Source organism: Periplaneta americana, chromosome 6, assembly GCF_040183065.1.
Source record: "Periplaneta americana isolate PAMFEO1 chromosome 6, P.americana_PAMFEO1_priV1, whole genome shotgun sequence".
NCBI lineage: Eukaryota > Metazoa > Arthropoda > Insecta > Blattodea > Blattidae > Periplaneta > Periplaneta americana.
Genome location: NC_091122.1, coordinates 172,434,807 through 172,455,429, shown reverse-complemented (window position 1 = coordinate 172,455,429; position 20,623 = coordinate 172,434,807). Strand labels below are relative to the sequence as shown.

At 36.7% G+C, this 20,623-nt stretch overlaps 1 non-coding gene across 1 annotated transcript; it reads left to right on the top strand.

Annotated features, from left to right (window-relative positions):
- Positions 1-6,343: 6,343 nt before the first annotated feature.
- On the top strand, positions 6,344-6,416 carry TRNAY-GUA (transfer RNA tyrosine (anticodon GUA)). The gene has a single exon. It is a non-coding gene; the product is annotated as a tRNA-Tyr (tRNA).
- The last annotated feature ends 14,207 nt before the right edge of the window (positions 6,417-20,623 follow it).

Here is a 20,623-nt window from a genome sequence, read left to right as displayed (position 1 = left end):
CATTGGAGCAACGGTTAGCATGCCTGACCTTGAAACGAATGGGTCCGGATTCAAATCCTGGTTGGGACAAGTTACCTGGCTGAGTTTTTTTCCAGGTTTCTCCTCAACCAATTGAAGTATAATTACTGGGTAACTTTCGGCGTTAGACCTGGGACTCATTTCATAATTACACTTCCCTTCTTTCATCATAATCTTCATTAATTTTCCATATGTCGGGCTTGCGGTACGCCACCGAACTTCGACCTCGTGGAATGTGGTCATTAGTTGCTGGTGGTAGTGCTGTATAGGGTGGGCTCTCCCTTAGGCTCATGGAACCGGGGCTGAGGGGCCGCTTTGAAACCTACACGTAAAAGTAAACGGATTCTGCAGGCTGCAGGGGAGTTTGGAGGCGGTCCGCGATGGAATTTGTAGCACGGGAAGGCTTTAGGATATACAAATAATTTCATCCCGAATAGTAGACTGCAGTGGACTCATTCAAGCGGCCTACATGCGATAGCAGTCCCTAGCCCATGTCCCTTCCCTCAAGTGGGCTAATAGGTTATAATAATAATAATAATAATAATAATAATAATAATAATAATAATAATAATAATGATAATAATAATAATAATGGCTATACTCGTATTCCTACTGATGTTAAGTACAAGATCAATAATGGTATTCCGAAATTCGTCTGATTTTTTAAGTAGGTTATTTTACGACGCTTTATCAACATCTTAGGTTATTGTCCACACCTGCGGAGTAACGGTTAGCGCGTCTGGCCGCGAAACCAGGTGGCCCGGGTTCGATTCCCGGTCGGGGCAAGTTACCTGGTTGAGGTTTTTTCCGGGGTTTTCCCTCAACCCAAGATGAGCAAATGCTGGGTAACTTTCGGTACTGGACCCCGGACTCATTTCACCGGCATTATCACCTTCATTTCATTCAGACGCTAAATAACTTAAGCTGTTGATAAAGCGTCGTAAAATAACCTACTAAAATAAAAAAAATCTTAGGTTATTTAGCGTCTGAATGAGATGAAGGTGATAATGCCGGTGAAATGAGTCCGGGGTCCAGCACCGAAAGTTACCCAGCATTTGCTCGTATTGGGTTGAGGGAAAACCCCGGAAAAAACCTCAACCAGGTAACTTGCCCCGACCGGGAATCGAACCCGGGCCACCTGGTTTCGCGGCCAGACGCGCTGACCGTCACTCTACAGGTGTGGACAATAACCTAAGATGTTGATAAAGCGTCATAAAATAACCTACTTAAAAAAATCAGACGAATTTCGGAATACCATTATTGATCTTGTACTTAACATCAGTAGGAATATAGCCATTATTGTTGTAATAATAATAATGATTATTATTATTATTGTTATTATTATTATGATAACCTATTAGCCCACTTGAGGGGAGGGACATGGGCTAGGGACTGCTATCGCACGTAGGCCGCTTGGATGGGCCCACTGCAGTCTACTATTCGGGATGAAATTATTTGTATATCCTAAGGCCTTCCCGTGCTACAAATTCAATCGCGGACCGCCTCCAAACTCCCCTACAGCCTGCAGAATCCGTTTACTTTTTCGTCTGAAACAACGAAGGAAATTCACGACATTTTTCGATAAGATTAGCTTATCTCGGTAACCGAGTCGTAGACGAGACTACTTTCGTTACAACGCGGTGGATTTTCCGTTCTTGAAAAATATATAAGTTGTGTACAGAAATCATAAAGTCATTCCTCTTTCAAAACAGCTTCGGTAGGCAGTAGAAAGGAAACACGTTTAACAATATTTACAATCTTTCAATCCTATTGACTTGGCCAGCAGAAGAGCCGACGATGACAATGGACATCCACCTGCTGTGAGGACGTCACTCTGTCAACCCGAACTTATCGGACTCTAATCACATAAACGAGACCGCTCGAACTTGTGCCCAGCCGGTAATTGCTTGTTGGAATCCACGCACACGTCATTGTTTGAAGCCGAAGTTGTAATCCAGTCAATAGAAGATGCCTATGCATTAAAATTTGGAGAGAGTCTTGATGGGAGTGCACCTATATGTAGGCAACAATTTCGCACGACTGTCTACAAGTAGCATATATACAGGTGCTGTTGTTTACTGCACATGCGCAGTGTGTTGTAAGCGAAAATTACACATTAAGGGAGCTCCAAATTTTATTTCCGTATCTGTACACAACGCAGTTTGCCGTAAACTTCTACACAAGGTGGGACTACCGACTACTGTGACTGTGATTACACGTGACGGAAAAGAAAAGAATTCAGTCTTCCAACATAACGTATTAACTATTTATTGATTACGATAAAGCTTTTGATTGAGTTATGGGACAATTGTTATATATTAATTGTATGTATTAATAAAACGTGGACTGCCTCACCCTCTTTCTTTCTTTCTTTCTTTCTTGCTTTCTTTCTTCCTATCTTTCTTTCTTTCTTTCTTTCTTTCTTTCTTTCTTTCTTTCTTTCTTTCTTTCTTTCTTTCTTTCTTTCTTTCTTTCCTAAACAGGAGTAACACCGTGCTATGCCTCGGACTAGACTAGGTTAACTCCTATAGCAATACTACTTTTTTTTTTACATATTATGACAAATATGAAGTAAAAATGTCCCAGGTACCGAAACTTTAAATAAACACTTTCAAAAATAATTTAATAAGACAAAATATATACTTCAAATATTATAATAAAAACTCGAATTATATCTACTCATCTCAGTTTTATGCCGTCCATGGGAGAATTATTTTGCAGTAAAAATCATTATTTTACGTTTGTTTCAGTACACAGTGTCATTAATGATTTTTGAATAATTATTTCCCAAAAATCGGGCGGGCGGACGAACGGACGAGGGCACGGACGGATGGACGGATAGATAGATAGATAGATAGATAGATAGATAGATAGATAGATAGATAGATAGATAGATAGATAGATAGATAGATAGATAGATAGATAGATAGATAGATAGGTAGGTAGGTAGGTAGGTAGGTAGGTAGGTAGGTAGGTAGGTAGGTAGGTAGGTAGGTAGGTAGACAGACAGACAGACAGACAGACAGACAGACAGACAGACAGACAGACAGACAGACAGACAGACAGACAGACAGACAGACAGACAGACAGACAGACAGACAGACAGATAGATAGATAGATAGATAGATAGATAGATAGATAGATAGATAGATAGATAGATAGATAGATAGATAGATAGATAGGCAAGAAACAAGTAAATAATTAATAAATATAAATAAATAAACAAAGAATTAAATGAATATATGAATACATAAATGAATAAATAAATAAATAAATAAGTAAATAAATAAACAAACAATTAAAAATACATGAATATTTAAATGAATAAATAAATGAGAAAACAAATAAACAAATAAATAAATACATGAATACACAAATGAATGAATAAATAAGGAAACAAATAAATAAATGAATGAATAAATGAATGAATAAGTGAATAAATAAATAAATAATGGATGAATAAATAAGTAAATAAATAAAAATAAATGATTAAATATGTAAATAAATAAATAGCAAGTAGTATATAAATAATTAAATACATAAATGAATAAATAAATAAAGTAAATAAATAATATACTTGGAATATTAGCTGAAAATTCAGTGCTATAAAAGCAACATCATTTGTATTGTTAAACGCATGAGCCTAATTGTATAGCGAGAGAGTATTTAGTCAACGTGACTAGCGACGTCCTTGATGAGGAGCTATCGGCCACATTGAATGTGTCACAGCTACGTTTCCACGTGTTTAAAACATTCACGATAAGATCCATTTAACTGGAAACCTACAGGATACAAGTCTGTCCATTTAGCCACGGCGCGTGTCGCCTGGTAATTCGTTGCTAATAAGTAGCGGTCCTGCGTAAGCTTTCGTGTGAAGTTCGCTCACAAATCACCTGTTTCATTATCAAGGTCACAAGCGGTTTCGTAATTTAAAGATGAATGACTTCATATTTTGCATATACTCGAGGCGCCTGGCTCCTTGTAACATCTTGAAGGTTATCAGGCTCGTATCGTACCAGACTAACCTTTGATCCACCGATTTATCATTTCGGTACAACACTCCAACACATTTTTACTGTGAAAAACTTGTGAAGAAATGTGTCAGCTTCACATTGCAAGGTGTAAAAGATATTATGCATAATACACTCGTTAAACGTATGGGCCTATTAATGATACGTTGAGCCAAGGTGAGGGATTCGATGCTCGAATGACACTATAAAATGTGATACTTAAAAATAAAGCAGATGAATCCACTGTTCTCAGAATTTTTGAACCCTGATTCCTGTGTAAGAAGTCTCGTCCTGGCATAAAAAAGTCCCGCCCTCCTACCTTTCTTAAATAGGCAACGCATAAAATAAGGGCCTTAGATTGTTTTGAAATGACTATTTCGGTTATATGACGTCATTACATTTTCGGCCAATGAAGTGTAATGAAATTTTGAATTCCAACCAATCACAGTCACACTTTGCGATAATTTTTGCAGATAGATTTATCGCTATCAATTTATCGCATGGTCGTTCTTTTGTTTAGTCGTTGTCGCCAACTGTTTCCCCGTAAATTGATGATCATGAATACATTAAGATGCAACTACACGGTTAAACTTTTCTTTCAACTTTAAAGCAATGAATGCAAGATTGATATTTAATATTAATTAATATATTTACGCAGTGAAGACGACGTTCAAAACGGCGCACATGTAGACACAAAATCTTCATGCATCTTAATTGAATGTACTTTTAAACTTGATTCTTTCAATGTTCTTCCCAGATTGCACGCATACGCGATTGGAATATTGAACTGTGTAGATGCAGCTTTAGTTCCGTTACACACTACAGCGAGAATGCGTTTGTCGAGCTATAAAAAATGCTTTCGTGTAGCACTGATTGTAACGGTCGAAATAAGGCACAGCTGACATTGGTCCTGGTCCCATAGGTAACTTAACCTGTAATTGTAGCCTATAAAATTTGTATTTTGTGAATAAAATGAAACAATTAATAGAAAGTCAGATGTTCAAATTTATGTAACATCATCGCATATCAAACCCAAAGACCTTGCATAGTAATAATAAGGTCTTTGATCAAACTGTCTTCCGTATGGCGTAATAAAATTTGTGTTTTAATTAGGCCTATCTATACAGAGATGGCTTCACTGTGTAGCAACATGTCTCGCTGTGAATACATAAGCATTGGTATATAGCTGTCCCCACTGTTACTGTTAAATTAAATTATGATTTCAGCAGATAATGAAAATGTATTTATGTTATAATAATAAGAGAAAAATGCAGTACATGTAATTAGCATTGTTAAACCTGTATTTCGCTTTTCGCAATTGGCATTACTGAATAATAACATCGAATTTCTTTATTGCAATAATCGATATTCATCTACGAGTATTTCAACTTCACAATGTCTGAATAGGTTAAGTATTCGTTAATATACAATTATTAACATTTTATGATCGAATTTTAGGGATATATTGTTTACATTTTTATTTTATTCACGAAATAGTCCTAATAAATGTCACTCGAGGTCTGAGATTTCCCAGGTAAATCTCAGATCTCTCGTGACATTACTACAGACAAATCAATACGTCTTTGAGAAACAACGCAACAATAAAATAAGCAGACATACATATTTAATTTTTCTCTTATGTTACAGTGGAAAGAAAATAGGCATTAAAAGATAGCATTCATCTATAAAGCTTTCAGATCCACTCTTTTCGTTGTGAATGAAAAATCTGAAGAAACATTATAACACCAAATTAAGTATTATTTTGTTTTGCAGTTTTCGCAGTAAACTTATTGAAACATGGGAACAGAAAAGTACCCCACTAAGGAAATTAAGTACTCAAAAACTTTTACAGAAAGTGTTCTAAATGTACAACAAATTTACGAAATCCCTAACAATAGAGAACATATTATTCTCCTAAAAGAAAATCCACTGCTTGAAAACATCATAAACTTCAAATTAGAACTTCATCAAGTATTATAGATTTATTAATTTGTCCTACAGAATAATATCTGTGATAGTGACAATTAATATTTGAGGAGAAAAATTCGCTCCGGCCCTGGGGATCGAACCCGGGTCCTTGGTTCTACGTGCCAAGCGCTCTAACCACTGAGCTACGCCGAATTCAATCCACAGCACCGGACCGAACCCTCCACCTTCAATGTTTCCCTTTGTGGCCTGACTCCAAGTTAGGCATATATGTTGACGTATATGTCCAATGTCAACTGCCATTATACTAGGAGCACACTCAGCCACGAAGTCAGGCCACAAAGGGGAACAATGAAGGAGAGGGGTTCGGTCCGGTGCTGTGGATTGAATTCGGCGTAGCTCAGTGGTTAGAGCGCTTGGTATGTAGAACCAAGGACCCGGGTTCGATCCCCGGCGCCGGAGTGAATTTTTCTCCTCAAATATTAATATTCATCAAGTAGCCCAGAAACACGAAGTATAGTCTAGTATAATATACCTGCATTTGTGCCCTGACTGTAGTAACCTGCAGAATTTTTTCCTCATTTCAGTGACTTTTTCTGAAGTGTAGAATATTGAACTTTAAAAATAAAATAACGAATGTCTCAGGACTCAAGAGGTTAAAATTCATATCCCTAAACTTCATTTCAACAATAACTCCATTTAGGTAAAAATTACATAAATTCTTGCTTAACAGATTAATTACTGATTAATATTTGTTACTTATAATGTAACTAACACCTGTCCATTCTTTTTGTTGCCATTAATTTCTCTAAATAGAATACAAAACCTCTAATGGCATAACCTCATTACATTAATATTCTCATTATATCAATATATTTTAGATTTATATTTTGCTTCCTATAACATAGTTCTAGTAAACTTCTATCACATTAATTCTCATCATTTTAACCAACTAACTACCTCAAATTAATTATAATTCTTCACATATTGCATATAGACTGAGTTGAATTACATTAGCTCATAAATTAAGTTATTACTTTTTCTTATAGGTTTATCTTAATTTAAATAAACATGTACTAGTCGTTAAAACTTAACTGAAGAATATTGCTGGAGAATCTTTTAAGTGTATTGTAAATATTCATAATTTAAATATGCATGTCACTATTGTATTTATTAACGCTGGTTGAGTGGAAGAGAAGGCCTTATCGCCTTAACTCTGCCAGCGAAAATAAAACATTATATTCTATTGAACTGAGTCTGAAACTGGAATCCGAAAATCCAACGGCTAGAGTTGTTAATCTTAAGACCACCGGAAACGTCTTAAAATAAGAAATAAGTTAATAGAATATTGTGAGGTCTATTATAAACTACAGTAACATTTAGATACTCTATAGATAGGGTTAGTAAATGTAGGCCTATAATCAGTAGTTGCGTCTAAACCGCATTCTTCATCTCACGCACATCAGATGTCTGGGAAATTAATTTCTAACTTAAAATAAAGAAGACAATGTAGTGACGTAATTATTAAACCAGCCACAGTACGAATTACACTTGGTGTTTTTTGCTTTTTGCTCAGAGTGCAGGACCTCAGACTTTTAAGCATATTAATTCCAAGAAAATATTAATCCAGTTCTATAATAGTGAACATTTCTGGGAACCGGAGCCGAAAATAATAAAAGGCAATATTATCCTTGGCACTAGAAACCTGTTCAGGCTAGACATATAATTATGTTACGAAATGAAACGCAAATCAAATCGAGCTCTGACAGAAATAAAATTACAATCTAGGGCTACGCCTCGAAGTGTCTGTTAAGCACTCTTTCGGCTCACCGCTCTTGTAATTTGTTTTAATTCTTGTTGAAGTTTATTGTATTGTCTTACATCACTCTTAGTGGTTGAATATGAGTAAATTTCGCATTTTCGTGCGTTTCTTTGGTATGAGAGCACAGTCTGAACAGCGGAGAGAATAAAATGAATATGATTTTATGCTGGGGATTCTGATCGATAACTTTAGGGCATACACGCTCATGAAACATCTATCCGTTCTATGTTCGCCTAACCTTTTCAATGATTGTCATTTTCAAAAAGGAACCTGGTCAAAAAATTCTGCGTTGTGTCAGGGATACACCGTCACGTAGAATAGGTCAGCCAGTTTCGAGAACGAAACTACAGTCGTATTGGTTTGAATGTTTTACTTTTATTTTCCTTTATAAATAGAGAGTATGGGTCACTCACTCACTCACTCACTCACTCACTCACTCACTCACTCACTCACTCACTCACTCACTCACTCACTCACTCACTCACTCACGCACTCATTCATTAACTCACTCACTCACTCATTAATTCACTCATTCACTCACACACTCATCAACTCATTCACTCACTCACTCACTCACTCACTCACTCACTCACTCACTCACGCACATTCACCCACTCACTCACTCACTCCTCACGCACTCATTCATTAACTCACTCACTCATTCATTAACTCAATCACTCATTCATTCATTAACTCACTCATTCACTCACTCACTCACTAATTCACTCATTCACTCACACTCATCAACTCATTCACTCACTCACTCACTAATTCACTCATTCACTCACACTCATCAACTCATTCACTCATTCACTCACTCACTCATTAACTCACTCATTCACTCACTCACTCACGCACACTCACGCACACTCACTCCTCACGCACTCATTCATTAACTCACTCACTCATTCATTCACTCATTAATTCACTCATTCACTCACTCACTCATCAACTCATTCACTCACTCATCAACTCATTCATTCACTCACTCACTCATTCATTAACTCACTCATTCACTCACTCACTAATTAACTCACCCATTCACTCACTCATTAACTCACTCATTCACTCATTCACTCACTCACTCATTAACTCACCCACGCACTCACTCATTCCTTAACTCACTCACTCATTCACTCACTCATTTATTAACTCACTCACTCATCAACTCATTCATTCATTCATTCATTCATTCATTCATTCATTCATTCATTCATTCATTCATTCATTCATTCATTCATTCATTCATTCATTCATTCATTTCAAATTTTCTCTGCAACCCATTAAGAGCAAATGCTGGCTAACTTTCGGCGCTGGACCCTCTATTCATTTCGCTGGCATTATCACCTTCATTTCACTCAGACTCTAGGTAACCATAGCAACTGAATCGAGGGCATCATACCAGAGGGGCGTATCAACAAATGCAGCGTTATTGAAAAATTTTAATATAATCTATTTGTGTTTAAAAACAAACGTTTGAAAATTATAATGGGCATGAGTAAGAATCAAAGAAACTATCTTGTTATGTAGACAAGGATAGAGAAAATATTCTATATTTAAATGGCTCTAATGTAAAGTTGTAGTTTTGTTGATAAGTCCTTCTGACCTCGATATACTGTAAAAGATCGCAAAACAAACCAATTAAAAAAAAAAATTTGGGGAATTTTAAATTACGATTTGATAAAATAAAAGTGAAATAAGAATTTCTGTTGAAAATTTTCGAATAAACTCTTGCAAATTTCGCTTTTATTTCGCGAGTTAAACTTACAGTATTTTGACCTGGAATTCCTGGAATCAAAACATTTTTGCTTCTATCAGCTGAGAACCGTATTTCGCAAATGTGTAGAAAGTATATGATCATGTCTCGTGACCAGAATATTGTAAGAAATGGAAATATAAAAATTGGAGATTTATCCTTTGCAGAAGTGGAAAAATTCAAATATCTTGGAGCAACAGCAACATATAAATGACACTCGGGAGGAAATTAAACGCAGAATAAATATGGGAAATGCCTGTTATTATTCGGTTGAGAAGCTTTTGTCATCTAGTCTGCTGTCAAAAAATCTTTGGGGCGTATTCATAGACATTTTTAGCGCGGGCTTCCAGTGGATGATCAGCGTTTTTCGTATTCATAAACCAGTGTTAGCGATAGGATATGATTTGAATTCTGTACTAGTAACCAGTGGATAGCCGGGGCTAGCTTAGTACGCTCGTAGCGCGTGCTGCGAAATGTCTATGAATACCACCCTTAAAGTTATAATTTATAAAACAGTTACATTACCGGGTGTTCTGTATGCTTGTAAAACTTGGACTCTCACTTTGAGAGAGGGACAGAGATTCAGGGAGTTTGAGAATAAGATTCTTAGGAAAATATTTGGGGCTAAGAGGGATAAAGTTACAGGAGAATGGAGAAAGTTACACAACGCAGAACTACACGCATTGTATTCTTCACCTGACATTAATAGGAACATTAAATCTAGACGTTTGAGATAGGCAGGGCATGTAGCACGTATGGGCGAATCCAGAAATGCATATAGAGTGTTAGTTGGGGGGGGGGCCGGAGGGAAAAAAAACCTTTGGAGATACCGAGACGTAGATAGGAGGATAATATTAAAATGGATTTGAGGGAGGTGGGATATGATGATAGAGACTGGATTAATCTTGCTTAGGAAAGGAACCGATGGCGGGCTTATGTGAGAGCAGCAATGAACCTGCGGGTTCCTTAAAAGCCATTTGTAAGTAAGTAGCCTAAGTAGTTTTCGAAAACCAGATATATATAATAATGACGTCATTATTAGCGATACTGCTAATGTAACTCTAAACTTTTTTATGTCTTGCCAGTTCGCAAAAAATGCCTTAGTTCAGTAATGACGTAATCCAGGGAATTCGAATGCGGTTAGGACTTCCAAAGAAGAGTTCGTTTTGTGGAAATTCGTCTGTGTTGGCATAATTTAAGTGGCCCTCCTTGTCCTGGTCGCAGACAGCTGAATATGGGGAACCTGATACAGCTGCGTGACGCACTCTTGTCGACCCATGTCGAATATGCGCACAGGTTTTTACACAGAGGTGTAACGCCAATCAGTCAAGTGCACTTTTCCTAGAAAGTTATTCTCGTCTTATAATAGGAAAAAGCTGTTCCAGTAAAACGCTAGGTATAGAAACAGAACAGGCTATCACATTCTTACTAATAAAAACTCTCATACAGACGTTTAACCCACTATCCTCACCTCCAAGCTGAGACCACCTGTGATCTTTTAATATGCGAAAGAGAGAGTAGTGTGCGGAAAAACGGTAATCTACCGCATTTATCACTGCAAAGGTTAAATATCAGTTGTATCAGAGCTTTTGACCCGATCAGAGACCGGGAAATTCCAATTAAACTTTGCCCCCTCTCGTTTCTAAATATTGATCTTAAAATGCAATAATTATTTACGAATATTTCAAGTGTTATAATATTGAAGTCAGTTTCAACTGACGGTTTCTCTAACGACAAGTAACGGAATAGTGAGCCGTCACAATATCTGCGTTTTATTCCAGACGACATGCCGTTGATTGGTCTTGTCAGCACCAGAATGTTAACACTTTTATTACGCCAATAAATATTTCATATGTCGACGATGATTCGACGCCGACAACCACTTCAAAAGTCTTTGTAGTTGTATTGGCGGAAACTCCATAACAACGACTTTAAGCGGCTTCCTTTCTAGTGGTTAGTTCGTCACTTGTTGACGATAGAACTCGTCCCCAGTCTTTGAAGTCATAGCAATCCACAATCCCTATAGGACACCCGTTGAGAGCCGAAACCTTTCGGCAAACTGGCTTTGTCTAAGTATAAAATAGTCACTGTGCTTACGATAACACTGAAGACCACCTTGGTATTGCAGATTTCCCTAACAAAAAATCGTCAGCAAATTGTTCTAAATGATGGAAAGATAGGGCGTTTGGAAGGGAGGACAAAAAGCGTAACTGGATACATGGTAGTATAAAATGATAATGTTAATTCTTTATTTAACAGCCGCCGAGTTAGCTCTGTGGTAGCGCGTCTGCCTGCAGACTAATCTGCCCGGGTTCGATTTCCGGCGGGGTCAGAAATTTTCATGAGAAATTTCTACCTGGGAACTAGGAGAGATGGTGGTCCACAACTTCTAATAACTAAATTGTGCACTGATATGCCTGGGTTAAATCCCAAATCTCTCCGCAGTGCATATGAAGGAAAGGCATAATACAGACGTGGACAATTATTAGACTAAAACGTTTTTCTTGGAAACATAATATAATTCAAATCAAGATTTTCAGGTATAACTCCCTGTATAGTTGATTTGAATAATTTCGAGGGAAAAATTGTTCCGGAGCCGGGTATCGAACCCGGGACCTTTGGTTTAACGTACCAACGCTCTACAACTGAGCTACTCGGGAACTCTAACCGACACCGATCCAATTTTTCCCTCTATATCCACAGACCTCAAAGTGGGCTGACAACCGTCAAGCAACCAACTTCGAGTGCACACTAACTCCGTGTGACTTAAATTGTGGTTTTCTGTTAACGAACAGTGACGTGTCAGCCCACTTTGAGGTCTGTGGATATAGAGGGAAAAATTGGATCGGTGTCGGTTGGAGTTCCCGAGTAGCTCAGTGGTAGAGCGTTGGTACGTTAAACCAAAGGTCCCGGGTTCGATACCCGGCTCCGGAACAATTTTTCCCTCGAAATTATTCATAATATAATTCGTCATATCAACTATCAGTATAAGCCACAGAGTCTCTATTGTTGTAAATATGATTGTTTACATCTTATAGTATATTTTTCCAATGGTTAAGTATATTTTGTCTGGCTGTGTTGGTACTACTGGTGTTTTAATTATATACTGCAGAAGATGTTCTTCCATGGCCTGCAAGAAGACCGGATATGAACGACATTGAAAATCTGTGGTCTATGCTGAAGAAGAAAGTGAACAAAAAGAGGCTTACAACAAAACATGGACTCATTTAAGCACTGTCTCATATCTGGCTAAATGATGCTGATATTCAAAGAAAGTGTCAAACTTTGGTTTCCAGCATCCCTGACAAAATCAACGTGTTAATAAAGAATAAGGGAATGTTCACAAAATAGACTATTAGCAACCTCCAGACTATATTTTCTGTTCATTATTTCTGTGCAAAATTCATTTTTGTTCATATTTCTGCCGATAAATACAGCTTTGTTGCACATATAATCAATTTAGTCTAATAATTTGTCCACGTCTGTACGTCACTGTTGATAGTGATTCGTCTGTCGAATGGGGACGTTAATCCTTGGTGCTATCTGACAGGAGTAGGCTACGTGCCGGCATCGGGTTTCCCCTTCTCCCTTCCTCAACTTTATCATAATACTCACCCATTTCTACACTACACTTACACGAAAACTTACACATACACTCACCCTAGTACACGACATAACTCTTCACAGATACACATCATGCATACATAACGTGGTGTGTAACTTGAAAATGGGTCATAGTCCTGCCATCTCTCCGCAATATGCGGAACCCGAATCACGCAAGTGAAGTGGGTAGGCATTAGATACACACACAACACACATTTTAACCACTACCGCAGCTTAGGGACTAACGAACTGGGTTCGTGCCTAGAGGCTTCGCTCGATTTTGGGTTAGAATATTTCTTGGTATTTTTTCCCTCTCACTTACGGACAAGGGAGCCGAAGGCTTACACCTAAGCCAGAGACTTATTGTGCATACCACTCCTGTTCTGTGAATGATACAGCAAGCTGCACCGTGAACTTAAACCGGGCTATTTTATTTTAGTAGGTTATTTTACGACGCTTTATCAACATCTTAGGTTATTTAGAGTCTGAATGACATGAAGATGATAATGCCGGTGAAATGAGTCCAGGGTCCAGCACCGAAAGTTACCCAGCATTTGCTCATGTAGGGTTGAGGGAAAAACCCCGGAAAAAACCTCAACCAAGTAACTTGTCCCGACCGGGAATCGAACCCGGGCCACCTGGTTTCGCGGCCAGAAGTGCTAACCGTTACTCCACAGGTGTGGACAAACCGGGCTATGTATGTATATATTTATTCACACTGCAAATGGGTGTATACCCTGTGGCAGTGGTAACTAATTACACTCAACAATGACAATCTATACTAATAATAAATCTGTAGCCGAAATTTTTCTGATAATTTTCGATTTTCCAAAAATAATTGGTCCTAACATATATAATTAACCACCCTGAAACCAAAAATCGCTTTTTTTAATTTTTGTTTGTCTGTCTGTCTGTCTGTATGTTTGTTACCTTTTCACGCGATAATGGCTAAACGGATTTGGATGAAAATTGGAATATAAATTAAATTCGTTGTAACTTAGATTTTAGGCTATACGGCATTCAAAATACATTATTTAAAAGGGAGGTTGTAAGGGGGCCTAAATTAAATAAATCGAAATATCTCGCTTATTATTGATTTTTGTGAAAAATGTTACATAACAAAAGTTTCTTTAAAAATAATTTTCGATAAGTTTTATTCCTTGAAAAATTTTGATAGGACTGATATTTAATGAAATACTGTAAATGAGTTTTAAAATTAAAATAACTGCCATCTAAGGCCGTGTAATGAATTAAAAAACAAATGACTTCGTCTATAAGGGGCCTTGGACAGCAACAATCGAAAGCTATGAAAGATAGCCTACAGAGAATGTTTCTGTGTTTGTATGAAGTAATATCGGAAGCTAAATTAACCGATTTGTATAATTAATTATTATTTCACCATTGGAAAGTGTAGTTTTTCTAGATGGACATAATGCTATAATGTTATTACAGTAACTTCTGATATAATATAATATGTAATGTAATATTATATAATATAATTTAAGTTATTTGAAGGGTTCAGAACCATAGTGGGCCAAGCGCCATTTACTGAATACGTAGAAAACAAGGGTTAAAATTAAGTTATTACCATAATTCAATGGAAACCTATAACAAGTAAAATAAAATATACACATTAAATCTAAATGATGTCAATCTTCATTAAACTATGGTTGCATGTAATAAAAATTAAGAAACAGGTTAAAGGAATTGTCATTGCACCAAATGAGTGTCTCTGGACCAAAATGATCGCATTTTAATTATTTGGATGCAATTTAAATTAAGTAACATACTAAACGATTTATCCTTATATCAAACACGAATGTTCCCTGAATCAAATGTCCTATTTTAATTATGTAATTACTTTACATTTATTTCTAACGGGTGCAGCGGACGCACGGGTATGGCTAGTTAATAATAAATTAATAATAATACTAATAATAATAATTAATACTCATAATAAATACTACTAATAATAATTAATGGCTATGGTATGGATGATGACGATATGTGAGTAAACGATGGCAAAATGAGTCCGAAGTCCAACGCCGAAAATTACCCAGCAATTCTGCTTCAATTGGTTCAGGGAAAACCCAGAAGAAAAACCAATCAAGTAACTTGTCCCAACCACAATTTGAACCCGGGTCCGCTTGTTTCATTGTCAAACGTGCTTACCGATACTTCACAGCGTTGAACTTTCAAGATACTTACTTACTTACAAATGGCTTTTAAGGAACCCGAAGATTCATTGCCGCCCTCACATAAGCCCGCCATCGGTCCCTATCCTGTGCAAGATTAATCCAGTCTCTATCATCACACCCCACCTCCCTCAACTCCATTTTAATATTATCCTCCCATCTACGTCTCGGCCTCCCTAAAGGTCTTTTTCCCTCCGGTCTCCCAACTAACACTCTATATGCATTTCTGGATTCGCCCATACATGCTACATGCCCTGCCCATCTCAAACGTCTGGATTTTAAGTTCCTAATTATGTTAGGTGAAGAATACAATGCGTGCAGTTCTGTGTTGTGTAACTTTCTCCATTCTCCTGTAACTTCATCCCGCTTAGCCCCAAATATTTTCCTAAGCACCTTATTCTCAAACACCCTTAACCTATGTTCCTCTCTCAAAGTGAGAGTCCAAGTTTCACAACTATACAGAAGAACCGGTAATATAACTGTTTTATAAATTCTAACTTTCAGATTTTTGGACAGCAGACTACATGATAAGAGCTTCTCAACCGAATAATAACACGCATTTCCCATATTTATTCTGCGTTTAATTTCCTCCCGAGTGTCATGAACTTTCAAGATACACTTAAAAATTATAGGCTATTAGATTTAAGTCATGAAATAATAATCCAGTGTTGGGGTTGCGAGTGCTACCCAATCATTCACAGAATAAGAGTGGTAAGCACAATAAGCTTCAGGCTGCAGTGCAAGCCTTCGGGTCCCTCCTCCGTACAAGAGAAAAAAAATCTTGAAAAAAATGGGGGACTTCAGCCCAGTGAGCGCCCTTTCCCGTCTACACCACTGGATGGATGGATGAATGGATAGATCGATGGATGGATGGGTGGATGGAAGGGTGAATAGATGAATAGAGAGATAGATAAGTAGATAGTTGGTAGGTAGGTAAAGTATGTTGGTGGATGGGTGGGTGATTTAGTGGATAGATATTATTGGATAGATAGATAACGGAAGGGCAGAGGGACAAAGAGATTGGGGTTGGATAGATGGGTGGATGGATGGATGCATAGAAGAGCAGACGTACAGATGGTCATATGGATAGCGACAGAGGGTAACTTATTCACAGTGTTGCCAACTGGACGGAAATTCCATCAAAATTGTCGGAATTTCAACGTAGCGGTCGGGAAAAAAATGCCTTTGACGGGTGACGGATTTTCTGGCGGAAATTAGATTTACATCGTCTTTTGACATTTTTAGCTACTGTAATTTTTAATTGTTTAATTTTTGGAAGATTTTATTTTTACTTTTTATTTGAACAGCCTTGCCTGTTCCGTACTATGTTAACATGTTAACATAGATGCACTGCTGGCAATGACAATAAATAATCCTACACAGGCCAGAGGCAGCATCAAGGATCTTGTAGTTGTAGTTCCCAGATTCACAATTGTAAAAGAAAAGGCCTGATGTTCTTAACTCTGCCAGGGAAAATAAAACTATTATTATTATTATTATTATTATTATTATTATTATTATTATTATTATTATTATTACTATGTTTAAGAATCCCCTCTTTCAGATTTCCTCGTAATCAAGTTAGATTGTGAGGAATTAATATTTTAATCAGGATTGGTAAATAAGCTGTGTTAATATTTGCTCTCTCTCTCTCTCTCTCTCTCTCTCTCTCTATATATATATATATATATATATATATATTGGGTCTTTTTTTAATTTTGACGGATTCTGACGGATTTCCAGGTGTTGTACTGACGGGGATACAATTTATGTGTTGGCAACATTGCTTATTCAATTTCAAGGAAGGAAAACAATATCAAATGAATGACAGGCTTGCTACGAATTCCAGTTTTCAAACTTTGTCCTCGCCTTATCAACAACAATTTAGACTATTTTTCATTCCTCTGCCCATGACAGAGAACAGTACATGTACAAATTAAATGCCGCATTCTTTTTTTTTTCGACCATAATTAATTATGTCTCCACTTTTAGTCTAAACATAACGAGTCACAATAGCTCACAACTGGCACGTTGTGCGGTCTAAATATATTGGACACCCTTAACGTGTCGTGTAAACAATAACAATAATAATAATAACGGCATTTGAAGGACCTTCCTCACATTGTAAAATAGGATACCTGCTCTTTGTTTCCATCTTGTTTATTCTGTAGTTATTAGTCTGAAAACAACGGCAAACAAAAATAAAAAGTTCTCCAAACATTTGTAACACATACAACTGACCCCTAGGCCATCGATAACCTTGACCATGAAGCCAGAGAACTGTGGAAGGAGAAAACAGGTCCCAACTGTTTATATAATAAATAGTCTTTATTTTTGAAAGCTGTGTTTGTCTTTTTACAATTTTAAGGGTTAACATAAGGTCATCACCCATAATCAAGCATAACGGGTATTCTGGATTAACATTCTAAATGTTTACTCTTCATGCCAGAAATCGAGAAGGCGACCTAGTGAAGCGTTGGAACCTTGTTTCTTCTGGTTTTGTCTTCCAACCTCCATTCTCGCATTTTATGCAATCCTGCAAAACTTTGGTTGTGTAGGATTTCTGCAAGTAAAGGCTGGTTCACAATAAACCGGGAACGGAAACGAGAACGAGAACGGAAATATTGTTAAAATAAATAAATTGCATTCACAGCTAACTATTGTGATTGCTCACATTTAAATACATTCATTTTAACACAATTAACTGTTGTGATTGCTCACATTTAAATACATTCATTTTAACACAATTAACTATTGTGATTGCTCCCATTTAAATACATTCATTTTAACACAATTAACTGTTGTGATTGCTCACATTTAAATACATTCATTTTAACACAATTAACTATTGTGATTGCTCACATTTAAATACATTCATTTTAACACAATTAACTATTGTGATTGCTCCCATTTAAATACATTCATTTTAACACAGTTAACTATTGTGATTGCTCACATTTAAATACATTCATTTTAACACAATTAACTATTGTGAATGCTCACATTTAAATACATTCATTTTAACACAATTAACTATTGTGATTGCTTACATTTAAATACATTCATTTTAACACAATTAACTGTTGTGATTGCTCACATTTAAATACATTCATTTTAACACAATTAACTATTGTGATTGCTCACATTTAAATACATTAATTTTAACACAATTAACTATTGTGAATGCTCACATTTAAATACATTCATTTTAACACAATTAACTATTGTGATTGCTTACATTTAAATACATTCATTTTAACACAATTAACTGTTGTGATTGCTCACATTTAAATACATTCATTTTAACACAATTAACTATTGTGATTGCTCACATTTAAATACATTAATTTTAACACAATTAACTATTGTGAATGCTCACATTTAAATACATTCATTTTAACACAATTAACTATTGTGATTGCTCACATTTAAATACATTCATTTTAACACAATTAAGTGTTGTGATTGCACACATTTAAATACATTCATTTTAACACAATTAACTATTGTGATTGCTCACATTTAAATACATTCATTTTAACACAATTAACTATCGTGATTGCTCACATTTAAATACATTCATATTAACACTATTTCCATTCTAGTTTTCGTTATCGTTTCCGTTCCCGGTTTATTGTGATCCAGCCACAAGTTGGAAATCCTTCGTGTGAATTTTTTTATTGCCTTTTAACGACACTGTGTCAACTGCGGATTATTTAGAATCGATGGAATCGTTCATTGCGAGATGGCATTTTGTCGAGAAGAGACTGAGGTTTCGACATTAGCGGGATTCGAACCCACGCGCGAATCTGAATCCTCGGAAAACAAGCTCCACCCGCTATTCCTGTGAGTAGCTTATAAATTTTAAACATACTGATTGCGCCTATGTCTGAAGTGCTAGCGGGCAGGTCTTCCATCCAGGTGGCCGGATTCGATCCCGACCAGGTCGCGATGGAATTTATAGTGGGAAAGCAGGCATTGTAGAAGGCTTTCCTCGTGGCACTCCCGTTTGCCTCTATAATTCCATCAGCATATTACACTTCATTAACACTTCCCTATTTCATCACCATCTCCTTTTCTTTCCCCATTTCGAACTGCGACCGATGTAAAGTCGACTGCGGGCCGCCACTGAACTTGTGGTAAGTGGTTATTAGTTGCTGGTGGTAGTGGTATATACCGTGGGCTCTCTCCTGGGGTCATGGTAGCTCATGGGAGCGGGGTTGAGGGACCGCGATGGAGCCCACGTGCATTGGTAGAGGAATTCTTAAGGCTGTAGGGGGGAGTTCGGGGGCGGCCCGCAGAGGAATCTATAGCGCAGGAGTGCCCTAGGGCACTCACATCATTCCATCCCGGGTAGCAAGATGCCCATCCAATCAGCGTATTTGTGAGAACAGTTCCAGTCCGTGCTCTTCCCTTAAGGGGAATTAATGTACTAGTATGAAATATGCTGACATCAGTTTATGAATTGCAATTTTTAAAGACGAATATTTTAATTAAGATCTCTGAACAGTTCGATGGTGTTTGGGTAAAGGGAGTTAAGTCATAAAAATGAGTTTTAATATAAATGAAACTTAAACTTCGGACCCTTATTGAAAATAATTTTCTACACAAATTAAATACATCAAATGCTAGTATTATTTTGTTTTTGTAAACCTAGCTGTAGAATTTAACTTTTGTATTCACTCAGCCTCTAACAAAAATGAGTACCAGGGTTTTTCCTTGAGGGTAAAGGTGGCGGGCACTTAGAGCTGACTTCCCTATACTGTCTACTGTCATTAGTAGGGCTAGGATTTTGATAACCTATAAATCATGAAAAAATGTCCTAAAAACAATACATTTATGACCTAAAAATATTTCAAAAATGCCCTTAAAAATCCCCTAAAATACATAATTGGTTTAGTAGGAAAAGAGGTTTTGTACTACTTAATATTTAGATCAGCAATTAAATTAAATTATAGTACCAACATTCAAGTTTATTTAGTTTTACTTATATTTTTTTAAGTAGTACACTTTAATTATTTTACCTGATGTAGTTTCCATGTAGTCCACCATAAGGCCACTCTTATCCGGAACTAGCAGCTATAGAGGAGTCTATATTGAAGGGGTGGTTGAACTGATCCATTACATGGGGTGTACTACGTTAAAATGGCAGTATTTGTGTAGAAAAACGATTGAAATATTATACAAAATAATGGGTATTAATGGACAAAATATGTAGAGAAAATATCAAAGAAAATAAACATTATTTTACATTAATAATGGAGATTTATGGCCAAAATTAAATGAAAATATC